Source organism: Aphelocoma coerulescens, chromosome 2 (genome assembly GCF_041296385.1).
Source record: "Aphelocoma coerulescens isolate FSJ_1873_10779 chromosome 2, UR_Acoe_1.0, whole genome shotgun sequence".
NCBI lineage: Eukaryota > Metazoa > Chordata > Aves > Passeriformes > Corvidae > Aphelocoma > Aphelocoma coerulescens.
The window spans coordinates 36,444,789-36,461,829 of record NC_091015.1 but is presented as its reverse complement, the minus strand read 5'-3'; the positions used below and the strand labels follow the sequence as shown (position 1 = coordinate 36,461,829).

At 38.8% G+C, this 17,041-nt stretch overlaps 1 long non-coding RNA gene across 1 annotated transcript in view; it reads right to left on the bottom strand.

The window, feature by feature from the left end:
- LOC138105680 (uncharacterized) overlaps nucleotides 1-16,606 on the bottom strand; it is a 32,793-nt gene extending 16,187 nt beyond the window's left edge. The window contains exon 1 of the long non-coding RNA XR_011148611.1: nucleotides 16,556-16,606. This is a non-coding gene — a long non-coding RNA (uncharacterized lncRNA). The remainder of the gene's footprint in view (nucleotides 1-16,555) is intronic.
- Nucleotides 16,607-17,041: the final 435 nt, after the last annotated feature.

The following is a 17,041-nucleotide window of genomic DNA, read 5'->3' as shown; positions in this document are numbered from 1 at the left end:
TCTGTTTAAAACAACATCTTATCACAAGTCTGAGACAAGAATGGGAATGCTAAATTTCACTTCCAAATTGAAAGCAGCTGTTTGCTTTCATGAGGAAACATTGTAGTGGGAGCACAGGTTGACTTAATAGCACAAATAATTTAGATTGAGCAGAACATCACACTAATGCCACTAAAGGGTTTCCAGAACCTGACTCATTGATTTTCAGTTGTCTCTCATATTTCAACACATGGACATTTCCAATGTCTCAGTAAGACATCTACTACCAAATGTCATTGAGATTAAAACCTGCACTTTTTCACCAAAGCTCATCTTAAGCAAAGTCTGGATCCCTGTTAGCATAAAACTGCAACAGCAGCCCTGTGGGGTTGCTCATTCACTTTGGTGTTTCCACCTGTAGCGTCTGACTGTCTTACATCTTATTGTAATCAGGCACCCCAAAGTCAGGGTGTAGCTGCCTACATTTTATTTAAAGGCATTTGAGACACAGAATGTCTTGGTCAGGTAATGTAAGAGGAAGCATACATTTAGGTGAGGTCCAAAGTTTCCAGGAAAATTACAGATATATGCAGAAAATCTTGTTTCTAGCAGGACTAATAAATTGCATAAGAAAAAAATGGGATGAGTTTAAACTGACACTGTCCTTGGTATATCCTCCTAGTTTTGTCAGTCTTAACATTGGGTGCAGATGTCTTTCAAATCTCTCACTGATGGTGCTCAGATGGGTTTCTTTGACAAATTTCTAGAATTCATTTTTTGAACTATTTAAAAGTCTGGTAGGCCAAATATTGTTTTAATTATGCAGCTTGGAAAAAATACTTTTTTCTTTTTTTCTTTTAACTGGAAACTTGGTTATTTGACCAAAGGCCCTCTAGTCCTTGTTTTCTGAGAATTTTTTTGCTATTTGTTTTCTTCATCCCACACAAGTTTGATAAATCCTTACCATGTTCCTCACCTGAGTCACTTCATCTCCAAGCAGTAGAGTCCCAGCTTCACAGGGGCTGTTCCCTGATAGGAAGCTACTCCTTACCCTTCACTGTATATGAATGCACACAGACTTCATCACCCTTCACTGTACATGAATGCACACCGACTCTGAAACATGTGGGCACCCATGGGCTTGTGCACACTCATAGCAAGGTCTTCTCCTCCTTTCCCAATAAAGCCAATATCCTGTTTGCTGCTTTTTGACTGCAAGTGAGCTTTAAAACTGTGTTTTCCGAGAACCATCTACAGTAACGTGTTCTCTTTTCTGAGTTGCAATAACTAAGAACTTTTTGGGTACAGTTAAGATTGTTGCCTTGTCCCATGTTCATTCCTTGCATGTATCAAAGCAAAATTTCATCTGCCAGTTTACCACCCCACCCAAACATTCCCTATACTTCCTGATGGCCCATTGTTGGAGTGAAAGCTTCTCTGGACCCAGGCCCAGAGGAAAGCCAAAGCACATGGGTTGAATTAAAACCTTTGAACAAGTTGAGATATATGAAGCCACACCAAAGTGAAATAGAAATACAGATTTTTAACTTTTTGTAGAAGTATATGCTAAGTGCCTTAAACATTAAAAAGCTGCAGCAGAGACCTTAAAACACAGTTCTTACTGCAGCAGTTACCTTTTCACAGAATTTCTTTACTTTAGACAAAACATAGATAGAACTCTACTGTTCAAGTTTTTTAGATAGAGTGTTCACATAAACAGTAAGAGCTGATAGAAACTGCATACACAAATCTGTGTAATACCTATGTAACTTGTATAAGACTTATGACTGTTAGAATTACACCAGGATAGGTTAATAAAAGGAAAACTAGAATCATGTGTTAATCTTACTGGTCAATTAACAAATATAATCCACACTTCTGGAAGAAAAAAATATTAGAAGAAACTAGAATTAGAAGAAGCAGCTGTCTTCTGCCTGCTGTTTGCCTGCTGCTGCTGTTGCTGTTTGCCTTTATCATGTAACCCCCTTTGAACTCTGCCTTCAAGAAAGCTATGAGACTATGAAATAAAGAACTTAGCAGAGAACAGCAGCCTCCTCTGCTCTTTTACCCTGGTCTGAGAAGGAAGGGTATCCCATCAAAAGCTCAACAGTCCATTTCATTTTGACTACCCTGAATTATCTGGATCATCAGCAAATTTTCATGTTCCTATTCTCCTTTTTTTTCCTAGCTCATGCTTATATTGAAAGTTGTGCAGACTTCTGTGTTTCTTACTGATAACCTCTGCCTCTTAAAACTACTAATTCCTGCCCAGTGTTTTTTCAGCCATTTAAAACAATTTTTATCGTACAGAAACTCAGTTCCTTCAGAACATCTGGAGCTATGACCAGAGCACCAATCACAAGAACCCTGTGCTCAGCTTCAATTGCCACATACTCCTAGGTGCTCAAGCATCTTCAAACAGCAATAACGCCACAAATTTAGGTCAGCATTTTTCCAGCCCTTTTGGAAATGATCAGTTGGAGATCCAAATCAAGGTCCACAACACAGAACCAATTTGCCCAGGATATTAGTAGGCTTTAGCTGCCAGGTGTTCTTGCATGTGTCTAATAATATTTTATGACATGGTTCCCTTTGAAATTCAGTAGCACCTTTCACTTTCCTTTGAATGAAGGTATTCTTGCACTTTTTATTTGATGAATATGTAGATTATATGTATGCCATGGGACAAAAAAGTAGTGCAAAGCCCAGGGCAAGGGCCAGGTGCTTTCAAGTGAGTGCTCCCATAAGTATCAGCTGTAAACACAGGCTTGCACCTAATCCCTAGAACAGTAAGGTTTTTCAAGCAAAGTCTTGTTTTCAGTGTTTCTCAGTGTCTCTAAGCTCAGTGCATGTCTCCTATGCAGAAGACTCTACATGTGTTTTTTGCTTTTAGCTGTCAGGCACAGTGCCACAGCCAGCACTGGAACAGCATTCAGCAGCACTCCAGGGTTACCTCCCTGTTACTCTGTTGATTTCCAGCAGTTTAGCCTATACCTTCTACCTGTATTCCATTAAGAAGGGGAAACTTTTTTGATGGAAGCAGAAATATTTCTGCTCTCCCGCTGGCATCACAGTAAATGAAACATGAAACCAACACTGAAGTGATGAGGAATAGAGATTGTCAGTGCTTCAAGGGGCTGTTTTATATTAAATGTTACAAAAAATATTTTAAGAAATCCAATTTCCATTTCAAATGTTTACATTTTGCATTGGATGAGCCTGATTCAGTAGAACAAACACTGTTTGTCTAACAGGATGTAGACTCTTGCAAAGTGTTCTGGTAAAAAAAGCCCATTATTTGAGAACCATGGGGTCCATCTACTTTGTTAATCCCTCATTCTTTCATCTTCAACCAAAGACAATGACTCTGTCCCAGGAAACACTACTCGTTCAATGAGTCTTTTCTTTGGGAAAGAGGTTATACAAAAGGAAAAAAAACACCTTAATCCAAACCAAACATTCTTTCTCTATCAAGTTCCTTCCTGCCATCAGCGTCAATGTCTGTTTTCACTAAATAAAGATTAGATATTACTTATATAGGGTAAATGCAGAACTGCAGAAACGTTTTCAATAAAGCCAGTGTATTTGGCATCTCAGAAAAGAAACTTATTCTGCATCCTATTTCAGAATTACAACTGAATATTACAACTCTTCCAACTAAATGGGTGGAGTTGGGGAGCCAAGATGTGCTATATACCTGAGGCACCATCAAAACTTTTCAACTTGTAGATAATATACACATTTAATGGATCAGCTTTTCTTACATATGAGAAAAATGACAAATATGGCAGAAGCTCTAGAGAATTCAGTGATCACTACCAAAACAAAAAAGAATGAAAGATTAGGTGCTGTGAGTCCAGGAGGAAACCAGTATGTCTCTTTTACCTTCTGTCTTGGTTTCAGGACACCTACCAAGGTTTTGGATCCCAGTGAGAGGAAATGAGCTCCATGAGGTAGCTCACTGCTCTTAAAGATAGTGCATAAATGCTATTATAGCTTCTCTGTGATTACAGTTTGTGATGTCATGATGCATTTCAGAAACTGCATATTAGCATATATCAGGTAAATATATTGCATATTAATTAAATATAGGTAAATACTTTCTTTTGGAAAAGAAAGGTGGACAATTACAGTTACAGAAATCCAACCATAAAGGAATTTATTCTAGCTTAAAGTGTTCCTGACTCAGACATATAATTATTGTGTGACAAGCCAGAATCAGCTGCTATTCTGGAGTCAGAAAATTGCACAGATCAGCATTACTCTGATGCACTGCCTTGCTGGGGTTTCTTTGCCATGTCTCTAGCCACCATCCTTACTGCAGTATGCACAGGCCCCTCGTCCCTTACCTTTTTTTTCAGCAAAATACAACAGCCCCTCCCTTCCCTGCAGTGACAGCCTGGCTGCCCATTTCCTCTTCATCTACAGAGGTCAGTTGGCTCTGAAGCCTGGCTGTCCTGCAGCATGCAGGGACAGAGCTGTGGCTGCCTCTCAGCTGCTCTGCCATCAGCTGTGGCCGATGGCAGCACGTTCCCTTGCCAGCCATTCCTGCCTACGTTATCTGCTGAGAGTGGTAAGGGAGAGAAAATGCTCAGCAGCACATATGAGGCCCATCTGCCATGTACCCTATAGATATATTCTAAAGGTATGTGTAAAATCTGCAAACTATGCATACAAACAAGAAGACTTCCTGCTAGGCAGTTCTCCATAGCTCCACAATCCCTGTGTTTTTTGGGTTTTGATTGTATTTTTTTTCCTGTCTCTTTGCATTACAAAACCTGTAAAAGTGTGAGGACTTCAGAAACAGACTAAAGTGCCAAGAAAACTTTGAAAGCAATTTCTCAGTGGTTACTGCAAAGTTGAAGAGTCTTCCTCATTATATTTCTTGTTTATACAGTAAATGAAATATGGTATCTTAGGTTTTATTTTCCATACACGAACAGAAGTGTTACCATAGTCTAAACTCTAGAATAGGACCTTTGAATTAACATCACTTGGAAAAATGGAAAGCTTATCAATAAGTTTCTTTTTATAAGGAGTGCCAATATAATGTTAATATGTATTTCTTTGTTTTCACATACCGTCCCATACCTGTTTTGAATTAATGTTATATTTTCTGATTCTTTGTAGAGAGGAAGAAAATGTGGAAAGCATTGCACATATCCAGCAATACAGAACCATGCTCCAACACTTTTACTTAGATTTGTTAAGATCTTATTTTGGAAGAACGTACATTAAAATTTAGTAGCAATTGGTTTTCATGTCTGGCCAATCACACACAAGCATCATCTACAATTACTGTTATAAAGAAGCATGTGCAAAAGCATGGAAGAAAATGGACAATAAAAAATACCCTGGGAAAAATTATAAAGTAAGAAATGAAATTTCTCTGTTTATTAAAGAATGAAGCATAGGCCTTTCACAACATTACTGTCCTTAAGAATGACAGAATTATAGAATCATGGAATGGTTTGGGTTGGAAGGGACTGTGAAGATTCCAATCCCCCTGCCATGGGCACGGGCACTTTCCATTAGACCAGGTTGTTCAAGGTTTTCAAACCATGTGAGACAGAATCCAACTGGATTGCATGTGCCATACACATGATAAATACCCCTTCCCCACCAGCTACATACTGTGCACACCTGCTATAAGACCAACAAAAGAAACAACAACCTCCAAGTTCACCAGGCAGGCACCAACCACTCTTATGGCACAGAGCTATTCTTCATTCCCAACCCAAATGATGTTTTACTGTTTTTCAATCCTTCAATACCACAAAGACAGTCACCATCGTGCATAATCCAGTGCACCCCACTAATTGTAGGTCTGTGCCAATGCCAGACCTACCATCCATCCAGAACTTTTCTGGTTTTTTACCTATGAAATGTTCACCTCAGCTAATTAAGGACTTCATCTGTCTTTTAGTGGGGATCCATAAAGAAAATTTTGCAGAACACAAAAACCTAGGAATTTTTAAAAGCAATCAGTCCTGGCACTCACTCTGGTCCCTACTGCAGTCTGTAATAAAACTTACTTGAATGTTAATGTGCCCAAATTTCTTTTGTCACAATTTGAGAGACATAAAAGAAGACAGCAGGAGGGTCTGAAGTGATCCAGTGTTTCAGAAAACTGAAAAGTCACACAGAGTGGAAGAGACAAGAGGTACTGGAACTGATGTTCTCCTTAAATATGACCCTGTCACTGCATGCAACTAAGAATAACTACAAATAGCAACTTCTCCCATTAATTTTAGAAAAGCCTTGCCTTGTTTTTACTTCTGCAAGAAACTGCCTAGTCAACAAAAGAGATTGTGACAGAAATCTCATGCTTAAAGAGATAATAGATGAGATATTTAACATGCACAGCACTTGGGATCCAGTTAAATGAGGAATGTAGGCTGCAAATGCTCAAGGGGATCTATTAGCAGCAATGTCCTGCAGTGAGAGTACCCAGCAAGGTAACAAAATCATTTGTAATAAGGGTATTCCTCAGAAAAAATAAATCATTAATGTGTTCCTGCTGTGCTAGGAGTATTCATGACTTATGGAGAGACAGCAGTGGTAACTGGGCTAGAGGAGTAAAACAAGGCATCCTTTTTACAAGATTGATGGTGTTATTTTATACCAACCAGGTATAGGGGGGAGTAAAACCAATATGTCTAATGACAGCTCACTAGAGGGGTTATTTATGCTGTGCCAAAAGATTTCAGGTGCTGAATTTAAACAGCCACCCACCAAGGAAGCGTGGAGAAAGAGCAATAAGACTTGAGACTTAGTTCAGTTTCCAGAGTAAAAAGGTGTTCATTGATTTTATATAAACAGTGAGATTTGATGGGTGTTTGATCTTTGAGTTTCTCTTAATCAGTGTCCGATCCTACTGTAAAGATTAGAGTTCATCAGAGGCTTGGCACATGACCCAGAAAACTCAAAATTTTGGAATTCTTCTACCTCAGTCACTACTCCACTGTACATGGCCAAGGGTAGGAATTCGGTTCTAGATTCAAAAAATGACACAATTTCAGATGCTTTTTCATAATTTTCAGAAATCTTTCTGGGTATGGGAGTCAAGTCCCTTGAAAATGAATGAGAGAATTCTTCTCAACATTAGTGAACATTTAATCAGAACATAAAAGGAAAGAAACTAACTGCATACGTCAGCTTTTTCTCAAGTTATACTCTTTTGACAGTAAGAGTCTGTGTAATCTGTGACTGATTTTCTTCTAACATACTCAATTTTTCATAGGCATACTGTGGGATGATGCCCTTTGATAACAGAGAGTTAATGGATTTCCTGGCACTTACAGACTTTTGAACATTCTGACTATCTCCTTTGCAGAGAATTACTTCAACTTGTTAAAGTTTATTGAGTGTTTTTTGTGTCCTCTGCAGGAAAGTTTTAGATAAGGCATTGTTGTTTTTTGTTTCTGATAGCTTAACTTGGGATTTGCCTTGATGCTGAACAGAGCATTCAGGGGAAAGCTAGAAATCTTCTGGACTTTGGAAGATTCAATCTTACTTCTTAAGCAAGAGAAGGAAAAAACCTTGGTACTCATAATTTTTACTTCCTTAATGATATATGCAGCTACAAAGAGCTTCATTTTTAAATTCGGGGAAAACAAACAAAAAATTGACAGCATCTCTCACTAGTGTCCTTTGAAAATGGTCCTGGAAGGTAAGAAAAAATATTTTTGATTTATTCCAGAAGCTCAGAATGTACATGAAAAGGAAATATATCCCATGATGGTCTATTACAAGCAACTACCAAACCCCAGGAAATTGAATGTACTACTTTATGCTTTTCAACATGGGCTTTAGGAATTTAGAAAGAGTGACTCTTTCATGAAAACATGAAAATTTCTCTTTTCCAGTTCCTCTTGAGATTTGGGTTTCCTTTTTGCCAATGCATTAGTGTTGTGTTTTTCCTATTCCATTCATTCATTCATTCATTCATTCAGTCATTCATTCTGTCATTCTGCCATTCAATATCAAACTATAATATCAAACTAAATTAGCATCTTTTTAAAAAGTTATAAACAGAATGAAAAGACAGACATTTTCAGCATACTCATTAACTAATTCAGAAAGTCCATTTTATTCCTCTCTCTGGTTTTGCTTCCTGGAGTACAGTAGGTTACCTATTGTCTTTACCCCTCAACCACTACATATGGAAAAGGGAAAATACTGAGTAAAAAGATTGATTAATTTTTTTTCTTTTTTGCAGCACCACAACAGTATAATATTATTTCTAAATCTTCCTGTTGCAAAGATGATCCAAAATATCCAATGTAGATTTCTGGTCTCCATTGATTTCTCCTAAGAACACCCCCAGTTATTTCACATTTCTAAGAGTTACTTGTGTGTAAGTTTTTCAGCCCTTGAAACCACAGCTCTGGTATATTGATTTTGATGGTCATGTGATCATTTTGAAAAGTTGCTTTGGAGCTTCTGTTCTATTTTCCTTCATATCTACCTTCTAATTATTAGTGGTATAACAACCCAGGGTCCAGCTATGAGGTCCTCCATACAGGAGAGACATGGGCACACTGGAGCAAGTCCAGTGAAGGGCTATGGAGATGATTAAGGGGCTGGAGCATCCATTGAGGAGAGGCTGAGAGCTGGGACTGTTTAGCCTGGAGAAGGAGCTCAGGCAGACCTTACCAGTGTGTAGAAGATTTGTTCTTCATGCAGCTTCAGTGTTTCTTGCATCAGGGCTCCAGGGCTGCTTGTGGCAGTTAAAAAGTTTAGTGGAGTTCTGCAGTTTCTAAAACAGTATCCCATCAACACTTTCTTCTATTTTTTGACTGCTCTGTTCAGTCACTCTTCCAATCTGAGAAGTCCAAGACTCTGTGGCAGGATAGTCACATTGAAATGTTTAATATACTTATTTAGTCACAAACAAAGCAAACTCTCTCTCCATGAGACAGTACGCTAAGGAATGCCTGTGCCTCTAATGTTCTGCAAATCCCACAATAAGAGATAGAGATAAATGTAATTGGACCTTATAGACTGGGGAAAAAAAGGAAAAGCAAGCAAGCAAGTAAGCTATATGATTCTTATTGTATTACAGGAACCTGTGATCAGATGAAAGCCCATAGGCTAAGTGCATTCTTTTGTATGACTCTTTTCGCAAACCATTGTTTATAGCTGTATTTGGCATCATGTTTCAATCATATTTTTAATCATATTTCAGTTTTTCTGTAATATGAATGCATGTTCAGGGACTTAAATGGGAGTTCTGTTCAGAAGCAATTGCAGAACTAAGTCCTTAATAATAAAGTTGGAATTATATACAGAGATGAGACTGAATTCTGCACTGTGTACTGTGCAAGGCATAAACCAGACAGCAAAATAATTGGTATTTCAGAACCTATCCAAGTTATCTGCTATTCATTTTTCATCTGCTTTTGGTTTAATTTCTTAATACTTCTGATAGGAAAGCTGTCTGATAATATGCTGAAGAAGTAACTAATGACCTATATTGGAACAGTTGTAAAGGAAATTACAGTTCTACATGAAAGATTCTGCAACAAACATTGTTTATGAAAGTTTTTAAATGGCATCATGGGTACTACTGCAGAAACAAGAACAAGAAGAAAAGTGCAGAATGCTATGAACTAGAAAAGAGGACTGAAAACATCTGTGGAAACAAGTACCATCTCTACAAATAATATTTTTAATGTCATTTTCCAATTCTTTTAGCGTACAGCACTATATCCTCGAGGCAGTGCAGAAGAGTGAGAATGAATATATCCTCAGCACGCCAGCTGTTGCTCTGAAGATAGATAGGCTATTTCATGTCAGGCAATATTTAGGTTTATAAGAAACCTCCGCACATGATTTTGGAATAGGTGACTCAATGGGATTCCACTGCCAGGAGCAGCAAAGTCAAATGTACTATCTCAGATTACAATTACCAACTCATTGCACAAGCAGAAATTAAATTTACAATCGAGAACATCAGGATGCAGAGGCAATAATCCCACCCCATGAAGCCACCCTGCTGGTTTTTCTTAAGCAAACATAAATGGGTAGATATTCATTAAACTGTTTGGAAAGTGGTAACCTGGCAGCTCCACTGCCCACACTGATTTGGGTGGGCAGGCACCTCGGTGAGAAATCTGATTAGTAGGAGATAGCACGAAACCCTCAATGAAATGTTTTGTGTAAAGAGACAGCCCTGCTGTGCAATATTGTTTTATCTCAGCCAGGCCCTGCTGGGATAACAGATAAAGCAGGAGTAGTTATAGCTATAAAAATCTACCATATGACTGCAATGCAGCAAAAGGATTAAACTTCTTTTAGTGACAGCACTCAACGTTAATTGTATCAACATCACCAGAAGGGGAAATTCTGCTGAACAGAGAAAGGAGCCATAATTTTTACAGTTTTCAGTGCTGCTACCAAATATACAACCCAACTCTGCCATAACCCAAGTTCTTGCCCATTTTCACCTTTTGTATCTGAGAAAATATTTGTTGCACATCCAAATGGTTATCTGATTGGTATAAGTATGACAAAATTCAGACTGTGAAGGAGTATAAACTTTTGAATACACACACTAGCATGCTGATGTAAAATTACGTCTTGTGTAGTTTCCTCTGCATTGCACTTTTTTCTTAAGATAGTGTATATTATGGTGCAAATTTTAACAATTTTAACTCATTTTGTCAAGTACTTTGGCTCAGTCTCTTTGAACAAAGTCACTTGTTCTCCTGCATTGTCAAATCTTTGGGCTTTTGACACTCATTAAAAAAATTTTTTGAAGAAAACAATACAGAAATGCCTTTGTGAAAAGCTATTTTAAAAGCTCTGAGTGTCCCTTCTGCTACTGCTCACGTGTCACTAACAAAGACAAAGGAATAACCAAGAAAGACAGTGCGTTAAGCTCCTATGACAAATTTTGCCAGTTGACACTCAGCATCTGGGAATATGAGTAACTTGGTGGGCTCTGCCTGAGTTTCCTTCCTCCTTTAATTGACAATGTAGTCTGACATTTACTCTCAAATTAGATCCAGACTAGACAGGGGCAATTTTATAGTCATTGCTTTTTTAGGTGAACTCGGAGTGAACCTAAGCTTGAGTGAACACTATTATTGAAATCCAAACTTCTGCATCAAGGCAAAAACTACAGCAGTCAGAAAATACTCTTAGACATGTCCATACTTCAGTAGAGACAAGAGGAAATTTGTCCTTCATTGAAATGCTGGGACTTCGGTTGCCTCAGGTTGCTCGAGAAAAACTGCTGAGAAAATCCTTGCTGCCTATGTTCTTGTTCTTGTTCTTACTGGTTTTGGAAATGGTTACAGGGATGATTAGCTTCACCACCTTCCCAAGAGTCAAGATGAGGCTGATCAGCCTACAGTGTCTGGATCCTCCTTTTTGTACTTCCTGGAGACAGGGAAGACATTTGATTTCCTCCCAACCTCAGGAACCTCCCCTGAGGGCCATTACATTTCAAAGACAATTGACACATTGGCCAGCTCCCTCAGCACATCTGGCTGCTCTCCACACAGTCCCAAAAAATTATGTCCAGTTTGTTTAGATGTTCCCTAACCTAATCTTCCTTTTACCAAAGAGAGTTCATTTTGAATGATTCAACTGGCTTTACTTGTTAGATTTTGAAAATTCAGCACCTTCAGTACTTTCTTCATTTCTTTCTGGACCTTACAGTAGCTTAAGTAAGCATTATCAGTTGTTGCAAAGCAATCTCACTAATGTTCTACAAAAATTTTCAGGTTTCTACAAAAATATTCAAAATTCCAAACACTACAGTTGCATTGCTACTGGAATAAAAGCATTAAACTTGTTCATCCAGAGTCCTTTTCTTTCAGCTGTGATTTCACATTGGATGTATTCTCTGTACAGTAAATACTGTGACCACTTTTCCAGTCTGTGGAAATTTATCTAAGTAAAAATAAAATGTATTTAACAAGATATTTCCAGTCTAATAGAGCACAATAGTGACTTAAAATTGTGAAAAACGTTGCTACCTGTAAATGCAATAATCAAGCATCATGCATGAGACCTCGTGTCTCGTTCCATGGAAAAATTCACATCTTTCAATGAACACAAGGAATTGTTTATGGTTTACGGTGAGCTTAATGTAAAAGTGTAAGTTCATTTTAGTTTTAACAATGTGTATAAATTCGATTTTTTTTAAATCTTGAAGAATAGCTATGACTGTCTAGGCAGACCTTGATGAAAGAAAATGAGGTACTAGAATATATCTGCAAAGTGCTTGTATTTAAATAAGCCGATTATAAATCTGTAGGTAAGTTTTACAGGTTTTCACTAATATATGTGCATAGAATATATTATTCTACCTTCTCATGAAGTTTTTGTAACTGTAGTCCACGGGCTCTAGAGGGGTCAAGGGATTGATTAACAGATATCATTGAAACTGTGTAGAAAAACATTTCTCAGCTGCTTGGGAGCAGCACGTTTTGTCAGCAGTTCAACACAAAGACGTGCTTTCTGACCTTGGCTGTGTGTCCACCTTGCACTCTGCAGCACAAGCATTTGGCACTGTGGCTGTGAGTGGAGATGTCCCACACTGCAGCTCTGCAGGACTGGGGGAGCTGCATGCGTGTGTGCATGCTCGTTGTTATTCCAGCGCTAGCTGAAGGCAGTTTTCAGTAAAAACTGTTCCATAAAAGCTTACTGAATAAACATTCAAGAAATCTTAGATGAGATGGCTGTAAGCCGCTGAGACTCATTTGTACTAGAAAATAAAAACATCTGTTTATTTCTTTAAAAGCTCTGCTATCACAGGTTTCTCAAGCACACACTCCAGAAAAACATAACAAAATAATAGAAACCAAACAAACCTGGATATCTTCCATTTCTCATAGCAGTACTTTAATGAAATAAAAGCTACATTTTTGTTATTGGTAAGATAGCATTCTCCTTTTAAAATGTTTTCCTCTTGTGTATATTTTTCTGTAAAAAACGTAAGAGATAAGAGAACCTTTCAGTCAGAAAGCTAAGTTGTCTCTAGAAGTATTTGCAAACAAAATATCATGAGGACAATTGTGTCATGTTTTCTCAAGTACACAGAGTGCTTTAGGGCAGAATTCTACAAAAATATAAGAAAAACCATTTTGATTACGAACATTCCAATTCATGTAAAGCATGGCATGAAATATTTCTTTCTCCCTTCTATACACTGTCTCCTGGAGAATCCCCAGGCTCTTTAAGAGCTACCACAAACCTGGAAGAGTATCAACAGTTTTCACACACACCTCCCCCAGTTTTTAGATTATTTCACTGTAAACAGTTATGGAGTAAATATTACCATCATGTGAAAAATGGGATATTTTAAAGAATCTTGCGGACTAAAAATCACATTAAATAAAAATTTCTTGCATGAAATATGTGAGAAATTGTTTTTAAATCTTGTGACTCAGCTTAAAGACAAGTTTTTCAGGCAAGACTTCTTTTATTATATGTATAGGAATCACTAATTTTGTGTGACTTTCTAAACTAGATCTAAATGACAGCAATGTCTGAACATGGAGGTTACCCCATACAGTGATTTCCTTTTCCTAGAAAGAAAAATAATAATTACTCTAATTGGAAGTGACTTTAATAAAATTCTGAATACTTGATAGATGTGAAAATTATTCCTTAGACATTATAGTATTTTTTTACTTAGATGTCAGTATTTAACTAGTTGAAAACCTTATTCTCAAAAAAATAAAATCACATTCTTTGACAGCTTTTCACATATCTCAAAAGTTCCTTCTAAATAGGACTAAGTAGAAATGAAGGAAGCATGAAGAATGCTGTGAAGATTTGGAGCACAAGTAACTTCTTGTGAAGGATGCAATTTATAAAACAAATTTAATGATGATCTTTAGACAGTAATGATGGCTTTGAAACTGGCTTGTTTTCTTAACCAACTCAAATGTAGAATGTTGCTTCAGGGTACGTGTTTTCCCTACCATCTCTTTTTTTGGCCATGAGAGTACAAACTAAAGGGCAGTGTACTTCCAGGGCTGATGAAAAACAGTGTGCTGATGGAGGATTGCAATACAGGGCTCAAAAAATGGGCAAACTGCTTACTGAATGAAGCAATGTGTTACTTCACAGCTTATCTTGCCATTCAGCTCTTATTACTCAAAAGCAAGTGCATCTCATAGTCACTGCTTGCTATTATTACAGTGTCAGCAGCAACTGAATTGACTGGGGAGAAAATTTTGTTCAGCCTCTTGTGCCCTTGTAAACAGGTTATATATATTGTAGTGATCTTTGCCTCTTCATTTTATGGGGTCCTTTAAAAAGAAAACTGTTCTTCTGCTGTGCCATTCAATGACATGATAGGCTTAATTTGAATTTTGCAGCAAATATAACCTTAGAAATATCTGTGGGCAAGTCAAGTCCTTCATCTGTTTTATGAGTCTAAGAATATCTTTTACCTATATATATATATAAGGCAAAAACACACAAACGCATAGATGTAAGAAAAGGCAAAATTGTACAAAATACATCTTCACCTATCTTATACATGCCAAAAAAAAAAAAAAAGGCTTAGGAGTGAAACTGGAAATAGCTGAAGGGCTAGAAACAACTAGAAAGTTTTCTGTAGCCTCTACTCAGCCAAACCTCTCTGGTTTTGAATTCTGTGGTAAAATAAAATATCTTTATGGAAACCTGATTTGTACCTTTGTTTGTAGATAGCTGTATACTTCTCTGTCTATGAAATCTTGTGGTTTTATTCCCGATCTCAGCTTTGAATATACATATTTCAATTCCACTCGGTCATCTTAAACATGCATCTGTAGTCACATTCATTAGTAATGAATGCTTACACTCATGCATATTTCAGTTTGAAAATGAGCTCTATTAATTGTTGCTGCATGTGATTCATGAGGAGATGCATAATACGCCGTGTCTCCTTTGTTAGAACTGTTATTGCCTTTCATATCCAGAAATGTGTGGAAGGGGAAAAGTCAGACCACAGGACATCACTGCATGCTCCTTATCTGGCGTGGGTGGGATGGCAGTAGGCTTAGAAATTTATTGGTCATAAATCCAGATAACATATTCTGAGGGAATGATATAAAAGTCCAGTGACATAAAATTCCAGTGAGGTAGAGATAACTATGCTGTACTCATTCTGAGGCTTTCCAAAATATCAGCATGGACAGGTCTGTAATTATGCTGTAATTAGGTCCCCAACTGTGCCTGTTTTCAACTCCTTCCATTTCCTAACAGGAAGTCTGTGGATGCATGGAACAAGAAAAATCAGGTCCAAATTAGAGCAGGTTGGCAAACCTATCTAACAAAACAATTTTCCCTGATGAAAAATACCTTAATTCCTGTGAAATTTCAGTGAAGCAATAATCTGGGTTTTTGTCAGGTAGGATGCTTAGGAGACCAGGTCTCCTAAGTCTGTCATTGCCAACAGCTTCATCATAACTTATTCTGAGGCTAAGAATCCCAAACAATGAAACAGTGAAGCTAGAAGTACACACTCTTTTAGCTAAGTGTAGGGGGTTGACTCCAGATGGCAGATAAGCCCTTCCCTAGTAGGATGGGGGAGAGAATCAGAAGAACAGAAGTAAGAAAATTTGAGACTAAAGATAGATGAATAGGAGAAGGGGGAAGAGAGGGGAAAAAAGCAAGTGATGCAAAAGCTACTTTGGAAAAACTCCCACCAAGTTTTCTTGCTGAACATGACATAATACGGACCCTCTGGCCAGCTGGGGAGAGCTGTCCCAGCTGTGTTCCCCCACAATCTTTTGCCCATCCTCAGCCTACTGGCCTTTGGTGGCATAGCTGGAGAGAGAGCCTTGACGCTGTGCAAGTGCTGTTCAGCAACAGCCAAAACACTGATGTGCCAACAACGTTGTTTTGGCCATGAATCTAAAACACAGCTCCGTATGGGCTGCTATGAGGAAAATTAACTCCACCCCAATGAGCCCCTGTACAATAAGATTTTTAGTAAGTGTTTGGCCTTGAATTCCACAAAACCAATGCCATTTCAATTATAACTGTTTTCTAAGGAAGACAGAGTGTTCTTGCTAACATCCTAAATCCCTAAGAAATTACTAGGATGTTACATAAAAACAGTTTTGCTAATCTGCCCAGTTTTCACAAGGAAGTGGTGATTGCTTGAAAACAGTGATGGCTTCATATTTGCAAACGACTTTTCCCTTAGTCATAACTTCTCCTTCTTGTGCATGTTTGCCAAAGAAGCGAGAAGTTAGGAAAACATTCCTATATTCACAGCTTTTAGATCGAGATGTTGTATGCTATTTGCTATTTTCTGCCTGCCTGTATTTCCATATCCCTTTTTTCCATATTGTCGTGGTTTGACACTGGCCCAATGCCAGGCACCCATGAAAGCCACTGACTCACCCTCCCCTGCTACAGATGGGCAGAGGAGAGCAAAATTTAAACAAAGGGTCAATGAGTTGAGATAAAGATCAGGAGAAAAACACTCCAAGGGCAAAACAGGTTCAACTTAGAAGTACAAAATGAGCTTATTACTAACAAAAATCAGAGGAGGATAATAAGAAGTAAAATAAGCCCTTAAATACACCTTTTCTTTCCCCAGCCCCTCCCTCCTTACCACTGACAGTGCAGGGGACAGGGTGTGGAGGTTTTTGTCAGTTCATCACTGGACATCTTCCGCTGCTCCAGGAGAGGAGTGTTCCCCTGTGAGGCCGTGGGTCCCTCCCACAGGAGACAGTTCTCCCTGAACTTTCCCGGCGTGGGCCCACTCTCAGGAGCAGCAGCCGCACCGCCCCTGCTGCAGCGTGAGCCCCTCCCACGGGCACACGGCCCTCCCGAACTGCTGCGCCGGGGCTCTCTCTGCTGCGGGGTGCAGCCCTCCAAGGACAGGCTGCTCCAGCCTGGAAGCGGGGCCCTCTCTCTCCACCGGGTCTCCCCGTGGAACACGGCCTCCTCCAGGCATCCACCCACCCCAGCATGGGCACGTCCCCCACAGGCTGTGGGTGGATCTCTGCATCCCCCTGGACCCATGGGCTGCAGGGGGACAGCTGCTTCACCATGGTCTGCACCACGGCCTGCAGAGGAATCTCGGCTCCAGCACTGG